Raw genomic sequence first — 24830 nt, 5'->3', positions numbered from 1 at the left:
ACAGACAATTCTTTACTTTCAATGTACATAGACCAAATATATTTTAACATGTGAAGTTATCCATCCTTTTTCGATGTTCAATATCTAACAATTTCCAAGCAGTTTCACATTCATTTAATCAGTCAGTGAGTGAATACCACATATCAGATCATGAGTTTCATCACATTCACTTCATTTCAATCATCTACATATGTTTCTATGATCATAACATTGTAACACATCCCAACTTGTTGAATGAAAACTCAAATAGAGTGAAAGTTATTGCCTGAAGTGAAATCCTCAATGAACATCATACATTTATATACAATGCTCATTGATTAAATGAACGAAAGCTTATCCGAAAACTCTTGATAACGTATACATATTGAACAGTGTAAAACGAATGTACTACAAATTCACGAACATGTATTCTATCTCATTTTAAAATTATTATCAGTATGGGATTGTGGAGATTGCTATGTTTTTGATAGAGATCATGAATCGATTGATAATAAATCACCATTGAAAACCTGAAAGTACTGGATGGCCGTTGAACTCCTCAATAGTGCGCATCCATGATCCCATACGTGGGATTCAAACCCAGAACCTTGGGTCTCGTGCACGAACGCTTAATCTCTATGGAAGTTGGTCGCGCAATCTCGTGGATTGGTTGATGCTAGACACTATCACCAGTAGGTTAAGCGTTCGCGCGCGGAACCGAAGGCCCAGGGTTCGAAGCCCTCGAGCGGGATCGTGTATGCGCACTGCTGAGTAGTCCCACGATGTGACGAAACGGCCACCCAGTGCTTCCAGGTTTCCAAAGGTGGTCTAACATCAATCGGTTCATGATCTCAATCAAAAACATAATCTCTAGAAGTTATTTCAAAATTATTATATTTGTAAGTAAACATTAAAAGAAAGTGTAGTTGCTTTCCTTTTTCTAAAAAAAAGAAAAAAAATCATCTCTCATTACTTCTTAACTGAAACATCTAACTAAAGGTCATCAGACAAAAATCCTGTTATTTTTATCATTCCCCATTGAAACCATGTATGTCACTCAATTTAGTAATTGTTCTTCTCTCTTTCCCCCCTCTCTCTCTCTCTCTCTGTATATGTACATTTATAATAGTTGACCAGACAAGACTACTGTCAGTGATCTTCACTACTGATAGAAAGAAACTGACTGATAGAGTATTCTAGTGAATAAGATTAACCTTGAGACTTTTGGAGTGAAAAAAAGAAAAAAAAGTTATTTAAAAAGACTTAAAGTTAAAACAGTAGCTTGTTAATATGACTGATATAAAGCAAGAAAAGTTGTATTTTAATTGTAAGTAGTAATTACGATTGAAGTGTTAGATAGTTGGAAGTAACCTGAAGGATAATCTGAATGATTTAAGCTCTGTACTTATTGTTAATTGTCAGTAAGGTGTATGTGTAATCTTGATGGAAATCTGGTTCTATGTGGGATTCGAACGTTCATCACTTAACTCCACACTCTGAGAAGTTATCATGGAGTCGTTCGATCTAAGACATTAACCTTTGGTTGGTGATTTGGATAACGTAGACTCGAATTCCATAAGGAGTGACAATTCCTTAAAACTTTAGGCAAATCTTACTGTGAACGAGTATTATATAGCGCAAAGGCTAGGTCAATCAGGGTTTCTTTCCGGCTACCTCCAACCACTTAAAATATCAATATGGTTCAAATAAATTCGAGTTACTTAGGCTGGTGGCCACACTATAACTTGATTATATTGCTTGTGAATTAATGTTATATCGAGGTAATACACACAGTATGCACATATGACAATCAGACACTGATCAATTGCAATCCTAAACATCAATGTGAATAATCAAGTAAACAATACCAAGTGGATTAAAACTTCACCGACTTGCACAAGCAAGTGACTACCAGGGCTCAGTAGCTAAGTGAATAGCGTTTTTGCGTTTGAATCGAGCTGTATTGGGTTGGAGTCCCACAGTGAACATCACCTCTGAGATGCAAGTAAATCCAGCTGACGAGTTTCAAATAGGACGAAACGCGTGTCCTGGATTCCACTACTAGCCATTATTCATCTTTGCTTACCATACGGTGATTAGTTCGAATAAGAAAAAACTTTATGAATTACTTGTAAAACATCTAATTAATGAGAACAACACTCATTTACAAATGCGTGAATAAAATGATTGTGAATGAATCAAAACTTAAACCAGATTGAATGATATTTCATCACTAAACTTGTTAGAATTAAATCTCTGGTCAGGGTTCAGTTTAGAATCAAGTCGATTGGTTTAATATGATCAGGGATTTCTTATGGTCATCTTTGCTGATATTCTTAAACTTTAATGGAATTAGAAATCTGTTTAAATATTAGCTATATATAGGTAGTACTTTTTTCATTTATATTGGTTATTTGGGTCTTCTTATTGATGTTTATGACCGTAGATGATCGGTCTCTTTTGGTATATGTGCATCGTGTATAGATTGATTCGATATTGCAATTCAGTCGCAACCATTTTTAGCATTTAAGAATTGTGATTAACAGGGGAATCTAGGATGTGTGTTTTGTCCTGTTTGTGATTCGTCAGCTGGATGTACCTGTACTAGGACTCGGACCTAGCATTGTCCACTTGGCTACTGAGTTTAAACGTGCGTCGACTTGTGCAAAGGAGAGTATTTCGATGCACACGTATTAATTATTTAGATCTCTTTTTTGGTTGAGAATATTAACCTTCAGACTTATCGACATAGATTTTAATAAATTCCATGCTGACATTATCCTGATGAATCGTTTATCACAGTTATGCAACTGAGTAAACAAATCAATTTATGTGTATAAAATATTTCCTACTAGTTGTTGGATTTTATTCTCTCTTAAAGAGTGGAGATAAGACTAAACTAAGTTATCCAAATTTATTTATTTATTTATTTGAACACAAATATTGGTAAAAAGGGGCACCAAATACATATGCACGACACAAGTCACTTGATTTTTGTTTGGGTTGTGATACTGCTCGGGTGCCCAAACCGAAACACATGGTTCTCTTAGGGGGCCACACCCTGAACCTTCAAATTAAAGATATCATTCACAAGGCAGTGGAACAACATCAGGAGATGCACGCTCATGGTAGCCGGTGACCAACAATTGATTCGTACACCATTGGTTTGGAATGTGGGTTTTCCGACTCCCCTAGGTGGAATTTCTGTGTCCATCAACCCGTGGTCATAGCAACGAACATTCCTGTCAATTTCGTAGACAACACCCGTGATGCGAGAAGGCAGTGAGTAGGAATTCCCTGATAGTGGTTGTATACACGTGGCCATGTGAGAGCATTTGGAGAGGGAACGTTGACTCTTCCCATCCACGGTTGTACCAGGGTCTTTGGGACAAGTTATCCTAAACTATGAGAATTCTTGATTATGGATATGATTGTGTTAAGCACTTCGAAATCATTCAAACAATTACTAAGTTATTTTATTGAATAAGTTAAAGTTATTATTATTATTATCAGCTTTATTCAGTATTATATTTTTGGTACAATATAGAATTCTCAGTGTAAAGTATTTCAACAAGTTTCCGTTTCTTCTTCTTGGTCGGTCCTGGCGATAAATATTGAGTGATAGCCAGTTAGATGTTAGCAGTTCACTAAATGAACATCTGAATGATGTGCATTCTTTCCGTTGTATATTGCCAGCAACCACATTGTCTCTTATTGAGTTTTTTGTAACTTTGACAACGAAAGGTTGTACACTTTTCAGAAACGCAGCAGAATAGGTTATGCGATTAATAAACATAGTGATATATTAAAACAAACAAAAATAGATAACTTGTTGAAATATCTAGATGGCAGGAACAGGTAGCCCAGATGATCAAGCAGGCCGCCCTAAGTAATTTGAATTGGTTGTAATTTTCACTCTCGTTTATCATTTGTGTAGAACAAAGTGTAAGTACATTAGAATATTTCTCAATGTTAAGCAAAAAAAATGACTAAGTTTATGATAAGATAACAGTTTCAACGGTATTTTTTAGCTTAGTTTTTGACTGAAAACTAGGATATATATTGAACGGTTATTTTGTACTAGTATAAGACTACTTATTAGTAGTAGACTTAGGTTTCGTGCTGTTTGGTAAGATGTAACTTCAGTCTCAAGAGACTACCAATTCTTCCTAGTGAATTCGATCATATGTCATCCAGTTTCACAACAATATTCGGTACTACTGAAAAATCGGGAATGCGAGTAATGTTTTGTAAGACAGTTGATTGATAACTGAGTGGTGACCAATGTCATGGATATCAAGTCCTTCTTATTTATTTAAACACATAAACATTGGTCCAAGGAGACACCAAATACATATGTGCCACACAAATCTCATTTGATTTGTGTGAGGTCTGGGATACTGCTCGGGTGCCCAAACCAAAGCAGGTGGTTTTCTTAGGGGACCACTCCTCGAGCCTTTGACCTTAAGGTCTGACCCACAAGGCAGTGGAGCATCGTGAGGAGATGCAGTCCCATAGTAGCCGGTTGGCTCATACGCCATTTGTTCCCGCACGATACTGGACCCCATGTGCACCATTGGTTTGGAATCCGGTTAAAGCGCCAGACCTTTGCTTTTCGTCCTCTCAATTTCGTAAACAACACCCCCGCCACGAGAAGGCAATGAGTAGGACTTCCCTGGCAGAGGCTGTATACGCATGGCCGTGTGAGAGCATTTCGAGTGGGAGGGCGGGCCCACCCCACTCTCGGCCATACCAGGGCATTTGGGGGCTATACCAGGGCACCTGGGGGCCTTCTTAGTTCTGATCGAGCACTGTGGATCGAGCCTTAAATTGGAATAATGTTAATCTTAATATGTCGTCTACCATCTCTATGACCATATTTCAATCTATGCTTCTAATACATAATGAATATTAGAGTGAACGACTGTTAACGATAATTGCTTGATCAGCCTGATGGAGAACTCATCAAAAACAATAGTTTACTCCAATACTCGTTCATGAATATTGTATAGGAATTTATGGATTGTAGTGTATAATGGACTAATATTGACAAAAATGTAGATATCAAAATCTCCCTAGAAGTAAATCTTCTGTTGAAATGAGAATATGTAGCGGTTCACGCTACGTTTTCAAGTATGTTATGTGCTCAAGGAGAACTTGAAGAAATCTAGAAGAGTAAGGCACAATAAGAAACTGTTAACCAATATCAAAGTCAGATACTTCAATACAAATGTCAAAACAGTTCTACTGTACTGAGCTTTATTTCTAATCTTTAATAAAGTCATATTATATTGAACAAGTCTTTGATTTTATGTTTACACTAATATGGTACTCGTCTATAATGTCAAATCTTGTTTCAACTTGTAAATTGTTTATGAATGAGCAGTAGGAAGTTTAATTAACCATCAAAAAAAATGTTGTAAAACATTCCTTCTTTTTAGTTAAAATACGAAACAAATGTAGAAAATACATAGAATTCTTTTCATGAACTATAATGAATACATGTATTGACTTGATGAAAGAAATGTATGCTTTGATATTGATAATTATCTTATACAGATATCTGTAATGATTGTAATGATTGAGACTATGAATAGATTGATATTAGGCTACCACTGAAAACCTGGAAATACTGGATGGTCGTTTCGTCCTAGTGTGGGACTCTTCAGTAGTGCGCATGCATTATTTTGGCTCATAGACTATTATTATACGATTCATCGTTATTGGGTTCTGCTCGGTCTATTCATTACAGTCTTCCATATTCACAGCCACTTTTGACTAAATCTTGTACAAATGTTGTTTTCTATTTTATGGTACGATCTGGTTTGTTTGATTAGTACATAAACCCAGTATGTCTGAAATACATGATTCATATTGTAGAGATTGAAGTTTGTGTTCTGGACTCAATCAGGCAAGGCTAGTCAGGAAGAAACACTGATAAAGACTCTAGACTCTTCGTACTTGTTTTATACGTCGTTGGTCCGGTCGATAAATCACTGTTCTCTAATTGGTGGTATCATTACGTTATATATTAGTAGAGCACTAATCTACAAGTTATAACATGTAAGTGTACGATTTTCATTGAGGCTTTCATTTCAATCCCTAACTTTCACTTTGAGATAATAAGGAAGATTTTCAGCTCAGGTGGATGATTTGGGCGAAGTTTTGATCGTGAGACTTTCATCATCATTAGCATAAACTTTCATACTATTTAATTCTTCATCTAACAAGTAGTGATGCTCTATGGTAAACTATTCACAGAAGGCATACATAAATACATATATGGACCACAATGTAATTCTGGTTTAAGTTCAATATTTGTCATCAATCAATTAAATTTACATTAGGAACAGAATTGAGTTTGGAATTCTACTTCCTTGATGTTTCAATCTATTAAAATACAACTTGATATATTCAATATACTAAATTATCATAGATGAGATCCATTAAATAGAAAGGGTAACTTAATTCAATATTTATCATCAAATTATAGACATATATACTCTGAAGATATAAGAGATGAGAAACAATCGTCCAATTCATCCATGTTTTCAATGTATGATCTAACTTAGAATAATTCATGAATTCAACTATTAAAATCATTACAATCTTCACAAATCCCTTATTCTGAGAATAAGATCATTAAGTTCGTTTGGTATTGTTTTACTTGAATCTTTCCATTGATGTTTAGGATTGCAATTTGTCAGTCTGTTATTGTCATATGTGTATACTATGTGTATTGACTCGATATAACTTTAATTCATAAGCATTATGAGGACAGATAGATTTCGCCTAGCAGTAGAATCCAGGACACGCGTTTCGTCCTACTTCGAACTCATCAGCTGGATGTGCTTTCATCCCATATTTGATGTTCACTCTGGGTCTCGAACCCAGTACCATTCGCCTCAAACGCCATCACGTTATCCACATATCTACTGAGTCCTGATATCCACTTGCTTGTGCAATAGCATGAAGTTTAAATTCACTTGATATTGTTTGTTTGAATCTTCTCATTGATGTTTAGGATTGCAATTGATCAGTGTCTGATTGTTATATGTGCATACTGTGTGTATAATCTTAATTCACAAGCATTATAATCAAAGATGTATAGTGACTAGCAGTGGAATTCAGAACACGTGTTTCGTCCTAGTTGAGACTCATCAGATGGATGTACCTACACCTCATAGTTAATGTTCCCACTGGGGTTCAAACTTTATACCATTCATTTTAAAATATAATATCATTAGTATAGAAACACAAATTCCTGATGTATTTCAATGAGTAGAATATATCATGGGTCACCATTAAAATTTCTATTGATTACATCCAAATAGATAACAATATCCAATCAACAATATCTTGTATAATATTAGATATAGATGGAGTGTGTGTGTGTGTGTGGGGGTAAATATAAAAATATTATCATCATTATCATTATACAGTTTTATCAAATAATAATACGATGATAACTAGAAAGAAAGATAAGCAAACTGATTAAAACTAGAATAGAAACAAATGATTATACAACTATGTTTCATTTTCTTATAGAATACAATAAATAGTTTCTATCAATTCTATAACGATTAGTATATTTATCAGGTTTTATATATCAACTTGAAAACTGTTATTAATAATAATAATATTGTTGTTGTCCCCTCACCCTTCCGGTTAATGAAATAATATTACAATTTCTCCCTTCCTTTATATTTTCACTCTTTGTATATCCGTCTTTATTTTTCTCCTACCTATTAACTCATAATTTCAAAATTGTCTAGTAAGGATATGTATATATATATATATGTTTCCCCCGTTGCCATGGTAACCAGGGGAGAAAACTAACCTAGAAGAGAGAAAAATCACGAATGGAATAATAATAATAATAATAACAATAACAATAATAATAAACATCGTATTACCATCAGTATGATTATTATTATTGTCTTGAATATTTTGAGGCGCATATTCCCTCTTTCTCACTGTCGTAGACACACACATACATACATACATAGACGTATAGAGTTTTCCTCTCTAACTCTTCTATCTATTTTGGCTGTGTTTTTTTTACAGTAAAACTAGATCAACTGTAATAATGTACTTTCTTTTTGTTAGAATATTCTGTCGTAAGACATAGTTTTATTTACCTCTATTTCATACATCTATATATATTCACGTGAAAGATTACTTATTCTTAGTGTCTATTTAATGAACGGATGTATCCGTCTAATTGTCTCATAAGTAATAATGATTCTAAAAAGAAAATAATAATAATAACAATAAAGTGAATATACATATCTATATGTATATATATCTGTATACCTCCTAGGTCTTGCATACATTAACGGGTCTCTTTTTCATTAAGATAGAATAAGATATCTATGTATATATGATTGGGTATAAGTGGGTACTCATATCATGACAATGACGAACGGTGAAAATACGAAAGAAAAAAGAATTAAAGATCAATAGTATATGAAACTACAACTCATGTTTGCTCAGTTCATATTACCATGATTAAAAAAAAATAGGAGAATAAATGAAATATCATCATCATCATCATCATCATCATCATCATTATCATCATCATCATCATCATCATCATCATCATCATCATCATCATCATCATCATCATCATCATCATCATCATCATCATCATCATCATCATCATCATCATCATCATCATCATCATCATCATCATCATCATCATCATCATCATCATCATCATCATCATCATCATCATCATCATCATCATCATCATCATCATCATCATCATCATCATCATCATCATCATCATCATCATCATCATCATCATCATCATCATCATCATCATCATCATCATCATCATCATCATCATCATCATCATCATCATCATCATCATCATCATCATCATCATCATCATCATCATCATCATCATCATCATCATCATCATCATCATCATCATCATCATCATCATCATCATCATCATCATCATCATCATCATCATCATCATCATCATCATCATCATCATCATCATCATCATCATCATCATCATCATCATCATCATCATCATCATCATCATCATCATCATCATCATCATCATCATCATCATCATCATCATCATGAGTTCACTATTCTGATTGCTTCTTCATCCTTCCCTCTTTCTTTTTAATCAGTCGACTAATTATAGTTATTACCATAACTATAGTAAATATAAATTATCCGCTTTTCGTCTAAACACATTTCAAATTCGTTTAGTTTCATTCCATTGATGAAACAAGACAACAATACAATTTATGATGTAACACTTTTATCATGTATATTACTTTGATCTTTTTATCGGATACAGTTGAAACTCAAAATGGCGGTATAACATTGACCGGTTTTTAATTTCAATGAAATCCAATAACGTCTACAACCCCAAACTGTAAATTATCATATGCTAACTAGGAATCAGATTCGAGAGGTAATTCTCGAAGTTCTAGTGCGATACCATGGTCAGTGGAGTTTAACCGCGTAGAATGTGAGGCAGTTACGCATCTAAAGCAATGGAAGATGGTCGACCAATGTTGTGGATTTGGTGAAGTTAGACATCAAAACCTCTGGCCTAGACGCTTAGCGTTCGCGCAAGACTGAAGGTCCTGCGATCGAGCACCGCATGTGGGGTCGGAAATGTGCACTGATGTGAGGTTCCACACTAGGACAAAAAGGCCGTACAGCGCTTCCTTCACAACCCCAAATTGAAAAAAATTTTAAAAGCTTCCGATATGTCATTGCATTCTCATGGCCTGAACCACCCATAGTTCTTAGTTAAACCACCGGTGGAAACCTAGATCCTTTTGGTCAACCATTCCGTCCTGCTATAAGGCTCGTCAGGAGTGTGCATCAGTGACGCCGCGTCTAGAAACCAAACGCAAGACGTAATCCGGTAAGGAACTAGGGCTGTGTACTATACTACTGACCCAGCTAATTCCAACGAAACTTCATGAAAAGGCATAGGCCTCCAACCAGGAAAATCCAATCAGTTGTACCTTGGGTTTCTATTTCTATTTTTCGCAGAGTGCTGTTCATCCTTTTAACGTTTGTCTCTGGTTCTCGGCGCCGTGTATTCTTTTATATGTCTCTTTTCCTTTGTCCTAGTTAGGGTCCGCTGTGTGATTCGCACAAGGAATGTCTTATCCACCTCAAGTATATTTCCCTAATTTCCCCATCAGGTGTAAGCTGCTTTGTTCTCTACCACAGTACGTTGTTGCTAATGGACATGGAGTATATTGAGTAGACAATTGTTTATAAATACTTGTACCGTTTTGATGATAGTTGTAGTAGTTCTACAAGTTTCAGTCCCGTATGACAGAACTGCCTTAATGTAGGTATTGAAGGTCCCGACTTTGATGTTGGATGACAATTGATTTGAGTTCCATACGTCTTTCAATTGTAGGAATGCTACTCTTACTTTATCGATCAGTGCCTTTACGCCTGCACCAGACTCTCCTTAGTTATGCTGATACGGGAAAGTTTCCACCATCAATAGAGCTTCTATATCGAGTGTGATTTGTTTGAGGCTATCTGTGTTGTATTTCAGGATCTTGCTTCTCACCAGTGAATGTTGAGAAATACTTCTGCAGGGTTTGTTGCTACACTGTCTGTCTTCACGTGTATTTGTTTCTGTGTATGGATTAGTAGGGATAGGTGATCTGCAAAATGGGAGTTGTCCAACTATATCCAAAGTATTTATTGTATTCCATGCTTCTTCTGATGTGTTGAAGTCATCATGATCTAGTCAACAATCAGAAGAAAGAGGGAAGGAGAGTATAGATACTTTTGTCTGATATCGGTTTTCAGTTGCAATGCATCTGTCAGCTGGCATTCAGGCAGGACTTTCCGGTCCAATCCCTCGTAGGAGTTCCGTATGACGGCGGTGATTTCTTCTGATATACCAGAATGTAGAAGAAGCTTCCATAGGATTCTCTTATCCCGACTGTCAAATGCTTCCTCATAGTAAGGGAAATCGAAGTAAAGCAACGAGTTACATCCAACTGATTGTTCAAAAATGATCCCAAGTGTCGAAATTTCGTCAGTAAATGATTTGTCCCTACGAAGTACAGTTTGTTGATCTCGAAGTTGGGCGTCTAATGAATCCTTGATCCGGTTCAGCAATACTTTGTTGAAAACCTTTCCTAACACTGATAGCAATATGACGTGTCTGTGGTTCTCACACTTGCTGAGATATCCTTTCTTTGGAATATTGACGAGGTATTTCTGTTTTTAATCCGTCGGTACTTGTCCTTCCTCCCAAATCTTCCTGAATAAAATGTGTAGCATGTTTGCATTTACTTCTACATTTAACTTCAGTGGTCCAGCTGGTATGTTGTCTGGTCCTGCTGTCTTCCCAGTTTTTATTTCTCTAGTGACTCTGGTGATTTCTCCGACTGTTGATGTAGTCTGCGTGTGCTGCTTTGATATCTTGTGGATTTAGTGGTGCAAGACCATTTGAGAACTGTTCTTAATGCTCTACTCGCTTGTCCCACTGCTCTAAAACCTAGATGATTGGTTTGCTATATTTGTTTTTAACCCGTCCCTCTGGTTTATTATATTTCCCTACCAGTTTCTTCGTTGTATCATATAGCTGTCTTATACTTCATTCTCTCGTCGTCTTTTCTGCTGTCATTGCTCAGTGTTCTGCATATTTCCGACTTTCAGTTCCAATGCTGTCCAATCATTGGTTGGTTCTGTATATTTGGCCTGCGCCTTGGCTTTCTCTTCTCTTGATCAGCTGTTATTAATTGCTGACTTCTTTTTCTTTCTTTTCCGAATCTTGTCCAGGGTTTTGATAGACCCATTCTTTATTATGGTGCTTCTTGCGACCCAGAACCTCCTTACATGAAGAATTTGATGCTACTGTAGTCTCTTTCCAATTGTCCTCTGCAACGTTTCATCCCGGTCACCCACTTTTGTGGGGACATTCCATGTTATTTTATTATTTGGTGGTCTGGTTGTTCGAAGGGATATCAGCCTTGTGACTTCCCTGAAATGTAGGTGTTCACCATGAGACGTCATAACTTTTCTGGATGGAGACCCTTCAATCTAACTGGTAATGGTAATTAGTTCATGAGTAAGTCTCATGTGGTCATTAGTGAGTAACTTCAAGAGAAATTTTCTGGAGCTCTGGTGAAAAGTCGTGATTAATGGAATTCAGCCGTGTTGTGTGTGGAGGAAATACCCATAGAGAAAAATGGAAGATGGTGGATTGATTGAAGTTAGAATTGCACACCATCGGATCCTAGCTCAGTGGTCTAAAAATTGAGCGTTTGTGCGCTAGAACAAAGTTCCTGAGTTCAAATGCTTTTTGCGGATCGTGGATGCGTACTGGTCAGGAGCCCATAGTATGACAAAGCTTTTGTACAGTACTACCACGCTTAAAATCGTTACTTAGTTAAGATCGATTCCTTATTTTTATGAAACTCTTTATATTTTCATCATTGCCAGCGGTTTTATTCAATATCATAAATTTAGTACAACATGGAATTCTCATTACATATGCATAATAGATACTTAAAATCCTGGGAGGAGTGGATATCAAATTTGTCTTAGTAAGAAATCTCTCAACTCCGCCTGTAGCTCTTCTAGAGTTACTGCCGGTCCCAAGCCCGGGTAAAGGAGGAGGGTTGGGCATGGGGTTAGCGTCCCCATCCCGTAGAAAACTAACTCGCTAAAAAAACGCTTACCAGAAAAAATAATTCAAACCATTTTAACTCTGCCCTGAGAGTTAGAAGGTCTTCATTTAGAAGAATTATGACGCTTCATGGTGAAAGCCGAATTCCTTCGGAAGCCACGAGGCCGATGCCCCTTCTAACAACCAGAGCAAAAATTTTTATAGGTACATGGAACGTTAGAACAATGTGGGAAACCGGGAAGACCAGCCAAATAGCAACGGAAATGAGGAGATACAACTTGGCAGTACTGGGAATCAGCGAAACCCACTGGACCCAAGCTGGACAGAAAAGGCTAGCTACGGGAGAGATGCTGCTATACTCCGGTCACGAAGAGGAAAATGCTCCACACACACAGGGAGTTGCTCTTATGCTGTCCAAAGTAGCACGAAATGCACTTGTAGGATGGGAATCCCACGGATCCAGAATCATCAAAGCATCATTCAAAACAAAGAAGGAGGGGATCTTAATGAATATTATCCAATGTTATGCACCCACCAATGATAGCAACGACGACATTAAAGATCAATTCTACGAGCGGCTGCAGTCAATCATAGAGAAATGCTCAAGAAAGGACCTCACCATTCTGATGGGAGATCTAAATGCCAAGGTCGGAATAGACAACACTGGATATGAAGATATTATGGGACGACATGGACTGGGAGAGAGGAACGAAAATGGAGAAAGATTTGCAAATTTGTGTGCATTCAACAAATTAGTCATAGGAGGCACAATATTTCCACACAAACGTATACACAAGGCTACATGGATCTCACCGGACCACACTACAGAGAACCAGATAGACCATATTTGCATCAAAAAAATTCCGAAGGACAATGGAAGATGTGAGAACCAGGAGAGGAGCTGACGTAGCTTCAGATCACCACCTAGTTGTAGCCAATTTAAAACTGAAGCTAAAAAAGAACTGGACAAGTGGACAAACAGCAATACAAAGGTTCAATACAGCCTTCCTTCGAGATACTGACAAACTCAATGAATTCAAGATAGCTCTCAACAACAGATTCCAAGCCTTTCAAGATCTACTGAAGGAAGAAGAAACTACCATGGAGGACAACTGGAAAGGCATCAAAGAAACATTGACTTCAACGTGTCAAGAGGTTCTGGGCCTAAAGAAACACCATCATAAGGAATGGATCTCTATAGAAACACTGGACAAGATCAAAGAAAGGAAGAACAAGAAGACAGCAATTAACAACAGCCGAACACGAGCAGAGAAAGTCCAAGCACAAGCTGAATACATAGAAGCAAACAAGCAAGTGAAGAGGAGCATTAGAGCCGACAGGAAGAAATATGTGGAAGAATTAGCAACGACGGCAGAAAAAGCTGCTAGAGAAGGAAATATGAAACAGCTCTACGATACAACGAAGAAACTATCAGGGAAATACAGTAAACCAGAGAGGCCGGTCAAAGACAAAGAAGGCAAGCCAATCACTGAAATTCAACAACAGCGAAACAGATGGGTAGAATACTTCGAGGAACTCCTGAATAGGCCGGCTCCAATGAATCCACCGAACATCGAAGCAGCACACACAGATCTTCCTATAGATGTCAACCCACCAACGACGGAAGAAATTAGAATGGCCGTCAGACAAATCAAGAACGGGAAAGCAGCAGGACCCGACAACATACCAGCTGAAGCACTGAAATCAGACGTCGAAGTAACCACAAGCATGCTTTACCCTCTATTCAAAAAGATTTGGGAGGAGGAACAAGTGCCAATGGACTGGAAAGAAGGACACCTCATCAAGATTCCAAAGAAAGGAGATCTGAGCAAATGTGAAAACTACAGAGGCATTACACTACTGTCAATACCAGGGAAAGTCTTCAACAGGGTGTTGCTGAACCGGATGAAGGATGCAGTAGATGCCCAACTTCGAGATCAACAAGCTGGATTCCGAAAGGATCGGTCGTGCACAGACCAAATTGCAACACTACGGATCATCGTCGAACAATCAGTTGAGTGGAACTCGTCACTATACATCAACTTCATTGATTATGAAAAGGCATTCGACAGTGTAGATAGGAGGACATTATGGAAACTTCTTCGACACTACGGAGTTCCTGAGAAGATTGTCAATATTATCCGGAACTCATACGACGGACTACAGTGCAAAGTAGTGCATGGAGGACAGCTGACAGATGCATTCCAAGTAAGGACCGGAGTCAGACAAGGCTGTTTACTCTCTCCATTCCTCTTTCTTCTGGTGGTCGACTGGATTATGAAGACCTCGACATCTGAAGGAAAACACGGAATACAATGGACAGCTCAGAACCAATTAGACGATCTGGACTTCGCAGATGACCTAGCCCTCCTATCACGTACACGTGAACAGATTCAGATAAAGACAGCCAATGTAGCAGCAGTCTCTGCATCAGTAGGCCTCAGCATACACAAAGGGAAAACCAAGGTCCTCAAATTCAAAGCGGAGAACAGCAATCCAATCACCCTTGATGGCGAAACTCTGGAAGATGTAGAATCCTTCACATATCTGGGAAGCATCGTCGATAGACATGGAGGTTCAGATGCAGACGTAAAGGCGAGGATTGGCAAAGCAAGGGTCGCATTCCTACAATTGAAGAACATATGGAACTCAAGACAACTTTCAACCAATATCAAAGTAAGAATCTTCAATACGAACGTCAAGGCAGTTCTACTGTATGGAGCTGAAACTTGGAGAACTACAACAACCACAATCAAGAAAGTACAAGTATTTATAAATAGCTGTCTACGCAAGATACTCAACATCCATTGGCCGGATACCATCAGCAATAGCCTTCTGTGGGAGAGAACAAATCAACTACCAGCTGAAGAAGAAATTAGGAAAAGACGATGGAAATGGATAGGACATACATTACGCAAATCGTCAAGCTGCATCACGAGGCAAGCGCTAACTTGGAATCCTGAAGGGAAGCGAAAAAGAGGAAGGCCAAAGAACACATTACGTCGGATAATAGAAGCAGATATGAAAAGGATGAATTACAACTGGAAGGAGTTGGAAAGGATTGCCCAGGACAGGGTTGGATGGAGAATGCTGGTGAGCGACCTATGCTCCTTCACGAGGAGTAACAGGTGTAAGTAAGTAAGTAAGTATGAAATCTCTCAACAATGTAAACCCACGATCATAGCAGGGCTTGAACACATGACCTTCAGTCCTCTGAGATAATGTTTAAACTTCAGACCATCTAGTCAGTATCCAACAGTCTGCATTTTTAACTTGATAAAACTTACGATATCCCACAATCATCTCTCCAGATTTCCAGTGAGATTTCATCAGTGGAGATCAAACATATAGGTAGCTATGAGGTAGCTACTCACTAGTGACACACAATATCGCTAGTCCTAATTCAAGACGAAATAGCTGTCTAGTAATTCCTTGTTTAAGGTGTCCAACCCATTCCGGCCAGTGATGTTAACTAAAAACTTTCATCCAATATAGAGTATGATGCTTACAATGGTGAAGCACTCAAGTTGCACTGATGTCATTACTTGATCAGCAGGATTCAATCAGTACTAAGAACTATTATTACCCAGCAGTCAGTTAGTGTGATCTTCATTCATACTAGGAGGCGGATTCTCATACTGTTCAAACCGCGCTAGTGACATTATTTCCCCTTAATACACCACTGATCAGTAAAAACGAATACAAAGCCTAAATCAAACAGAATTTCCTCCCAGTTACCTCAAATTACCTAAAATGAATTATTTACACTCCTTTTTCCGGATTGATTAGCTGTTTCATCCTATTATCAAATGTATCAATTCAACAGGGAATCTAATTCTTTGTTTAAACAAGTTTGTTATTCTTTCATTATATCTCTTATTGAATACCCTTCAGTTTATCACATTCTTTTTGGATAGATTTTAACTTCCTTCTTACCCCATTCTCTAATCTCTAATACACACTCCATTACACTTACAAATTTTAGTTAATCATTGTATAGGTATGATTCATTTTTCAAATGATTTGAAGTAAATAATCATAAACAAGACACGAGGACTCCTTTGTCAAACATTTTCAATTTAGAAATATGACACATAGTGAGATAAAGAGAGAGAGAGAGGAATACTGAAAAATCTGATCGACAAATCTCTTCTTATATGATGAGATTTTTGAGGTCAAAGAGGCAAAGAACACGAACAATTGAATGAACAAATGAATGTACAAAATGAAAATGTACAATAATGATATAGAGAGAAAGGTTAACTTTACTGATATATATATATATAGAAAAGAATATCAAGTGTTGTGTTCGTATGTTTGTTTGCTTTGTGTATAATTCTGTATATCTATGTGTGTGACGGAGGTAAATATGTATTATTAACCATACAACTTAATCATCAGCCCAGTGATCTGATTCAACCATGTTTCACTCACTCTCTCTCTCTTTTTATTCTCTGACCTATATGAAGTTTGTACTTAAATGGTGATTGGTTTATTGATGCTTTGTTTAAAAATTTCAATGCCTTGTTATCATGTGAATTGTTCAAGTTATGAATATGAATACATCAAAACGATACAACAAAAACGATTAAAAACGTAGTAAGTAGTATGGGTTAGTTAAACGAAACTATCGTAGCAGTAGTGGTAGTAGTAGTAGTGGTAGTAGTATTCTTAATGGCTATAATCAGTTTTTGTATGTATAAACCATTTGTTATTATCAGTATAGGGTTGTAGATATTATTAAGTCTTTTTTTTCATTGAGATCATGAACTGATTGATATTAGATAACTATTGAAAAACTGGAAGCACTGGACGGCCGTTTCGTCCTATCGTGGGACTCCTCAGTAGTGCGCATCCACGATCCCACTTGAGGGATTCGAACCCAGGGTCTTCGGTCTCCCGCGTGAACGCTTAACCTACTGGACCACTGAGTCGGCATCCAATGGTGATAGTGTCTAACATAAACCAATCCACGAAATTGAGCGACACATCCACCATTGTCATCAGTGAGTTACTACACATCCAGGGTGCACACTGCTGACGAGTCCCACAATGGGATGAAACGGCTGTCCAGTGCTTCCAGGTTTTCAATGGTGGTCTAACATCAAACGGTTCATGATCTCAGTCAGAAATATAATGAATTCTGCATCAATGTTTATTCTAGCTTCCATTGTACTGAGGTAGATACCTGTCTCTACCTGATATGGATTACCTCCACTGATCACGTCTTCTCACTAGAACTCCGAGAGTTTCCTCACGAAGCTCGTCACTAGTGAGCACATGTTGATTACAAGTATAGGGGTTGTGGAGATTATTAGGTTTTTGATTGAGATCATGAACTAGTGACTAGCTTCGTGAGGGAATTCTCGGGATTCTAGTGCGAAGCCATGACCAGTGGAGCTAATCCGCGTCGGGTAGAGACTGGTATCTACCTCAGTACAATGGAAGATGGTCGCACAATTTCGTGGGTTGGTTGAGGCTAGATATTAACACCATTGGATGCCGACTCAGTGGTCCAGTAGGTTAAGCGTTCGCGCGCGAGACCGAAGGCCCTGGGTTCTAATCCCGCGAGCGGGATCGTGGATGCGCACTGCTGAGGAGTCCCACAATAGGACGACACGGCCTTCCAGTGCTTCCAGGTTTCCAAAGGTGGTCTAACATCAATCGGTTCATGATCTCACTCAAAAACCCAATAATCTCCACAACCCCTATACTAGAAAGTCGAAAGTCTTCTTAATTACAATTGTAATAATAACAATATAATTATTAATGTACAATGAATATGGGGTTTATGAGTCATTAAGTCTTTGACAGAATTGTACACGTTTTAATTTAACCTGTGGTATTGTGTTGTATTGTACATCTTTATAAACTACTTTGTATAGTTATGATGTGGAATGAAGTGGAAAGATGAATGAACATGTCCTGTATGTATGTAAAGTATGTGTAAAGATTGAATTTACTTGACATCTATAGTTTACATTGGATAGACTAGATAAAGACAAAATAAATGGATTAACTACAAGGAATATCAGTTAGTCTAGTCTAGTTTAGTCTAGTCCTAGTAATGGTATTAATTCTATTTAGTTAATGAAAATGTTCACTATATTAGTGAGTTCTAATTATACAAGGTATTCAAATTTCAAGACTTTCTGTTGACTATCTTCTAACGAATACCAGTATTGTCTTAACTCACAAACATTATTATAAGCAAAGATCGATAGTGGCTAGTAGTAAAACCCAGGGTTCGAGTCCCAGAATGAATATCAACTATGGGATGTAAGTACATCCGGTTGACGAGTCCCAAACAGGATGAAACGCATGTCCTGGATTACACTGCTAGACACTATCCATCTTTACCTATAATATCAGTATTATTTTGGCTGCACGCTAAAATAGTTTCAAAGTAGATATGAACAAACATAAATGGTTTTACAGGTAGCAGCGATTGGAAGACTCTCCCGGTCTCCCACATTGTACGAGCATTCCATGTACCTAAATAAATGGTTGCTCTGGTTGTCAGAAGGGGCATCGGCCTCGTGACTTCCGAAGGAACTCGGCTTTCATCATGAAGCGTGATAACTTTTTTAAGTGAAGACCTTCTGACTCCCAGGGCAGAGTTTAAAAGGTTTGAATAATTTTTTTCTGGTTAGCGTTTTTTTAGCGAGTTAGTTTTCTACGGGATGGGGACGCTAACCCCATGCCCAACCCTCCTCCTTTATCCGGGCTTGAGACAGGCAGTAGCCCCCGGAGGGACTCCAGGCGGAGTTCATATTTATATACATATACATTTATATATCTGTCTATGTGAGAATGAGAGTTTGTAGAGATTGTAGTAAATTTAATAGTTGAATTCATAGATCTATTAAAGCTGAATCACCACTATGTTCATACGTTTAACTAAGTTTCATTATGGTTTTATAACTCAGATGTACAATATTTTACTCAAATTGTTGTCACCCAAGATATTGTATCGATTATCCATGAATACAATTTTTATTTATCCAACAGATGATTCATTGCTGTCACATTGTTTCCATCTCCTTGATATCAACAAAATAATGCACAATGCGTTGAAAATAACTAACTAAATAATCTTATAATGATAATATGAATCGAGAAGAAACAATTAATTTGTCGCATAGAAAGTATACATTAGTTCTGGGACCTTGGATCTAAGACATAACAAAGAGTGGATGAATCTATGCTTTTGTGACAAATTTCGTGGATTGGTTGAGGTTAGATATAATACCGTCGGATGCAGGTCAGCTCAATGGTCTAGAGGTCAAGTGTTCGAGCACGAGACGGTAGGCCCTGGGTTTGAATCCTGCGGGCGAGGTCGTTTTCAGTTCTCTCCAGTTGCTATACATCTTTTTCATATCTGCTTCCAATTCCAAACGTAGTGTGTTCTTCGATCTTCGTCTTTTCCGCTTCCCTTCAGGATTCTAAATTAGGGCTTGTCTCGTTATGCAGCTTGGAGATTTGCGAAATGCATGTCCTATCCACTTCGTTCAGTACACATATATGAAATGAAATCTAGAGTATAGTAAATAGTGTAATATTATTGGGTAGCTGGTTAGTATACATACATTTCTCATCCTAGTAGGCACTTGTTAACAAGGTGTATCTATGATCTTGTCAGAATTGATGTTCCATGTGGGTCAAGAACTCTATTAAATTGGAAAACCATTAGCCAATCGGAAGAACTAAATGGCTGTTTCGTTCTAGTGTGAGACTCCCTAGAAGTGAAAGTCGATTATCCCGTATCCGGTATCCGAACTCAGGAATTTAGGTCTCTCGCGCTAATGCTTAACCTCTAGACCACTGACACGTGATTCAATGTTATACAAGCTGGACTTTAATAAATCTAACAATACCATACCGTTAATTATATGTGGACACTGGTGACTAACCCTGAGAGGAAATTTTTAGAGAAAGTAGTGACCAGAAGAGTTGAACCATGTCAGGTGTGATAAAAGTACCCTCCGAAAACAATGGAATATAATCAAGTAATGCTCCTTTCCAGTGCTTCTTGGTTCTCAGTTATTATCTAACTTAGATTGTTTTGTGATCCGAATAGAATCCAACATTCTCCGCAACTCCATACTGAAGATAAGTGGTTTAAATTCTCAGTTATATAAATGTTATTTATTATTCCCACTCCAGTTAGTCTGTCTACATCAATGTGCGATCTGGTGCAAACATGTATCAGTTAAAATTATCGTACTTTTGAGCAGCAGTCAAAATCAATATATGAGAAATATAGTAAACAAGCAATAAATGAACGGTTAGAAGTGACATTTAACTTAAAAGATAAGGGAGGATAATGGAATAAAGCGAATACATTATTGCCATCAATTTCACGCCATCATCACACAGCGTGTTTACCTTTCGACAAGACGTACACCATTAGCTGATGTCTCTATGAATTGATGTTGCTACCCCCTTGGTCCTCCTATATTAGCCACTACTATTTGTCTAGATAGGTTAGTGATTAAATATGAACAACACAACTGTTACAAATGAAATAGTTTCTTCATGAAAGAATCAATCATAGTCCCATCAATCGTTAAATTAGTACCAATTAAAAAGTACAACAAAGCAATAACTGATTTCATTTTGATTACTCACTCTTAAAATCATATAGAAGTTTTGATGTGACTATAATTTATGAACAACCATTGAACGACTCTAAAGGTGACCTTGAGAATGTCTATCTACTTACTAATGTTAAGTAAGGGTTGAGATTAGTGGTTGGAGGTAGTCGACAAGAAACCCTGGACCCGGGTTTCGTGCTACTTGGCACTCGTCAGCAAGGTGTACCTGTAATGTTGAGGGAACTGGTGCTCCCTGGCGGATTCGATCTCGTGCCAAATAGCACAAGACCAGGGTCCAGGGTTTCCTGTCGACTACCTCCAACCACTATCTAATCTCAATATATAGTGCACGCAGTGTCAGTTTTACCTAGACTGGTGGCCACATTGCAACATAATCGATAGCATTCGATCTGCACTAATAAGGACTAGACATGCATGACATTGATCGCCACCCAATGATCAATCAATTGTGATAAATAAGGGTTATAAAGTTGCTTAAAGAAGAAGAAGAATTATGATTTACAGTTGATCATAAGGGTTAGGAATTAGATTCATGATTTCTCATCATGAACTGACATCAGCTATAATGCTAAATGGATGAATGAATTTCGCGCCAAAATCCATGACCTATTATCTGATTGGTTCATTCATAGTCTTGCCGAAGTTTTTTCTTTCTTGTCAATATCTAAACTTTCTTGTTCACATAGTGATTCTCATCAAGAGTCCTATTTCTTTTTTATTTTCCCAATTAACCATTTTAGAGACTCTTCTAACAGACTTATTCTAATTTTAATACATACAGATATTATTCATTCAATGAAATGTGAAATCACATGATAAACAATAAAGAATGGGGGTTTTCTTTCACCCTATTGATGAGTCATATATATTTAGAATGAAATCTAGGTGTGTTTTATTTTTCTTGAGGGGTGGGGAGGATGATGATTCTATTGCCATCACTACAACTAGTAGTTAGTTTCTAAACTTTTATGAAGGTCATATTTAAGTTAAGTTAGAATGTGTTGTTTTTCATTTGGATGTAGTTACAAAGTTTAAATTAGTTTATCCATGATCTAGATGGGGATTAAAATCTATGATTATGGAGTTTTACAATGAGTGCAACTTCACCAGTAGCTCTTCTAGGGTTACCGCCGGTTTCAAGATTGGGTAAAAAAAAAGAGGGTTAGTAATGGGTAAACAACCATATCCTGTAGAAAACAAAATTGCTATAAAAATGCTAAATAGGAACAAACAATTTAAACTTTTTAAACTCTATCCTCTCAGTTGAATGATCTTTATTTAGAAGAATTATGATGTTTCATGGTGAAATCTGAGATTTTTCTAAAGTTGTAAAGTTGATACCCCTTCTAATAACCAGACGAACAATTTATATGGTTTGAATTATTTTTCTGGATAGCGTTTTTTTAGCGAGTTAGTTTTTTACGGGATGGCGTCGCTAAGCCCATGCCTAACCCTCCTTTTTTTATCCGGGCTTGGGACCGGCAGTAACAATAGAGGGCCTCCAGGTGGAGTTAACAATTCATATAGGTGCATGAAATGCTAGGATAATGTGGGAGACCTGGAGGACCAGTCAAATAGTTGTGGAATTGAAAAGATACAACTTGGTGGTGGTCGGAATCAATGAAACTCATTGGATCCAAGCTGGACAGAAAAGGATAGATTGGGGAGAGATACTGTTGTACTCTGGTCTCGAAGAAGAAAATGCTCCACACACGCAAGGAGTTGCACTGATGCTGTCTAAAGAAACACGTAAATCACCCATAGGATGGAAATCTCATTGGTCCAGAGTCATCAAGGCATCCTGACAAGGCTGCTTACTCTAACCCTTTCTTTTTCTTCTGGTGGTCGACTGGATTATGAAGACCTCGACATTTGAGGGGAAGCATGGAATACAATGAACACATTTGATGCAACCAGATGATTTGGACTTTACAGGTAACCTAGCTCTTCTGTCCAATACATACCAACAAATGCAGGCGAAGAATGCTAGTGAGGCAGCAGCCTCTGCTGGATTAGGCCTCAACATGCACTAGTGAAAAGTAGGATCCTCAAATACAACACAAAGAACATCAACCCAATCACACCTGATAGAGAAACTCTGGAACAGGTGGAAACGTTCACGTATCTGGAAAGCATCATCGATGAACAAGGAGGATCCGATGCATACGTAAAGTCAAGGATTGGCAAAGTAAGGGCACATGGAATTCAAAAAAACTGTCAACCGATATCAACGTCAGAATCTTCGATGCGAACATCAAGACAGGCATGCTGAAAGAGAAACAGTTATTGCAAATAGGGTTGGATGATGATAATATTGCGTCAAGAACTAACCTTTAGGATTTTATTTAGTGGTCTTAATGGTTAATCGCACGATTCGAAACCTGAATTTTCTGATTTCGATCCCTACAGTGACAAAGAATTTGAGTCTTGAGGAGTCGAAAGCTAAATTGAGACGACTGCTCAGTTCTTCTTGGTTTTAGATGATACCCTAACTGGAGATTCTATTTTGAACTTCGTATCGAATTATCGGTGACTTCTGTTGTAAAGTCTCAAACTAGAATAAAATTATTTTGCAGTACTTTTTGGTTTCCAAGCCTTCTCGAAATATTTATGCAGACACAATTATTTAAGAATACATTTTCAACTACTGAAATGTATTTAGTAGTACACAAATGAAATTCAATGTTTATTATTTGACAGAACGTAGGTAATTTTATAAGGACGAGTATTTTTCTTCTATATTTTTAAATTTAGGAGAGGATATCCCTCTTGATGATTATAAACCTGTAGTGTATTACCAACGGTACATATGCTAAACATTCTCTAGTTGTTTAGTAGTTATAGGCAACTGGTAAGAAGGCATCGATTTTGGCTAATCGTTACTTAAGTCTAAGGAAACAGGTGAATCGTATGAGATTTGAATCTGAATCCCTCAGTATCCTAGTTAATTGTGTTAGGACTGAGGTATTCAGGTTTCAATTAACCATCTGATCGACATGAGGTGATAATGCTGATCGATTACTGAGTGCTAACCCGTATCGTATTGTTTTGGCCTAAATGGTAGTCGAATTTTGTAGATCGAGCTTCAGCGCAGATGCAAGTCACAGTACCCTATATTTTTAGCGTTATATAGCTGAAAGTAGTCCCCGGGAATTCTTACTTGACCAACATATCTTTCTGGTTGATATTCGTCTGATTGTTATATCTTTTATCTTAAGGGAATCGATAAACTCTGAGAAAATCAAACTCGTATATACTCATTTTGTGGGCATTAGCCTCAGAATATCTAAACGAAAGAACCTAAAACTGAAGGGAAGGTAATAACACTATCATAATATATACAAAATCAATGTTGTTGAAGATCTCTGTTAATGAGATATCTGTTTAAACATGATTAATAAATGGAATATTAAGTTAAGGTTTTAGACAAATGGATTGATTGTAAAGAAGTTTTCATCTGGCTAGACGCACTTGTAATAAATTACATAATGTAGATGAGATTCAACTATCTCAAAACTGAATTCTCCTTCAAGAATGTTACATGCTTTTCAAACCCTTGATGAATGGTTTAAAACAACGTGGGTTCG

Source organism: Schistosoma haematobium, chromosome 4 (assembly GCF_000699445.3).
Source record: "Schistosoma haematobium chromosome 4, whole genome shotgun sequence".
Lineage (NCBI taxonomy): Eukaryota > Metazoa > Platyhelminthes > Trematoda > Strigeidida > Schistosomatidae > Schistosoma > Schistosoma haematobium.
Note: the sequence above shows the minus strand (reverse complement) of the source record.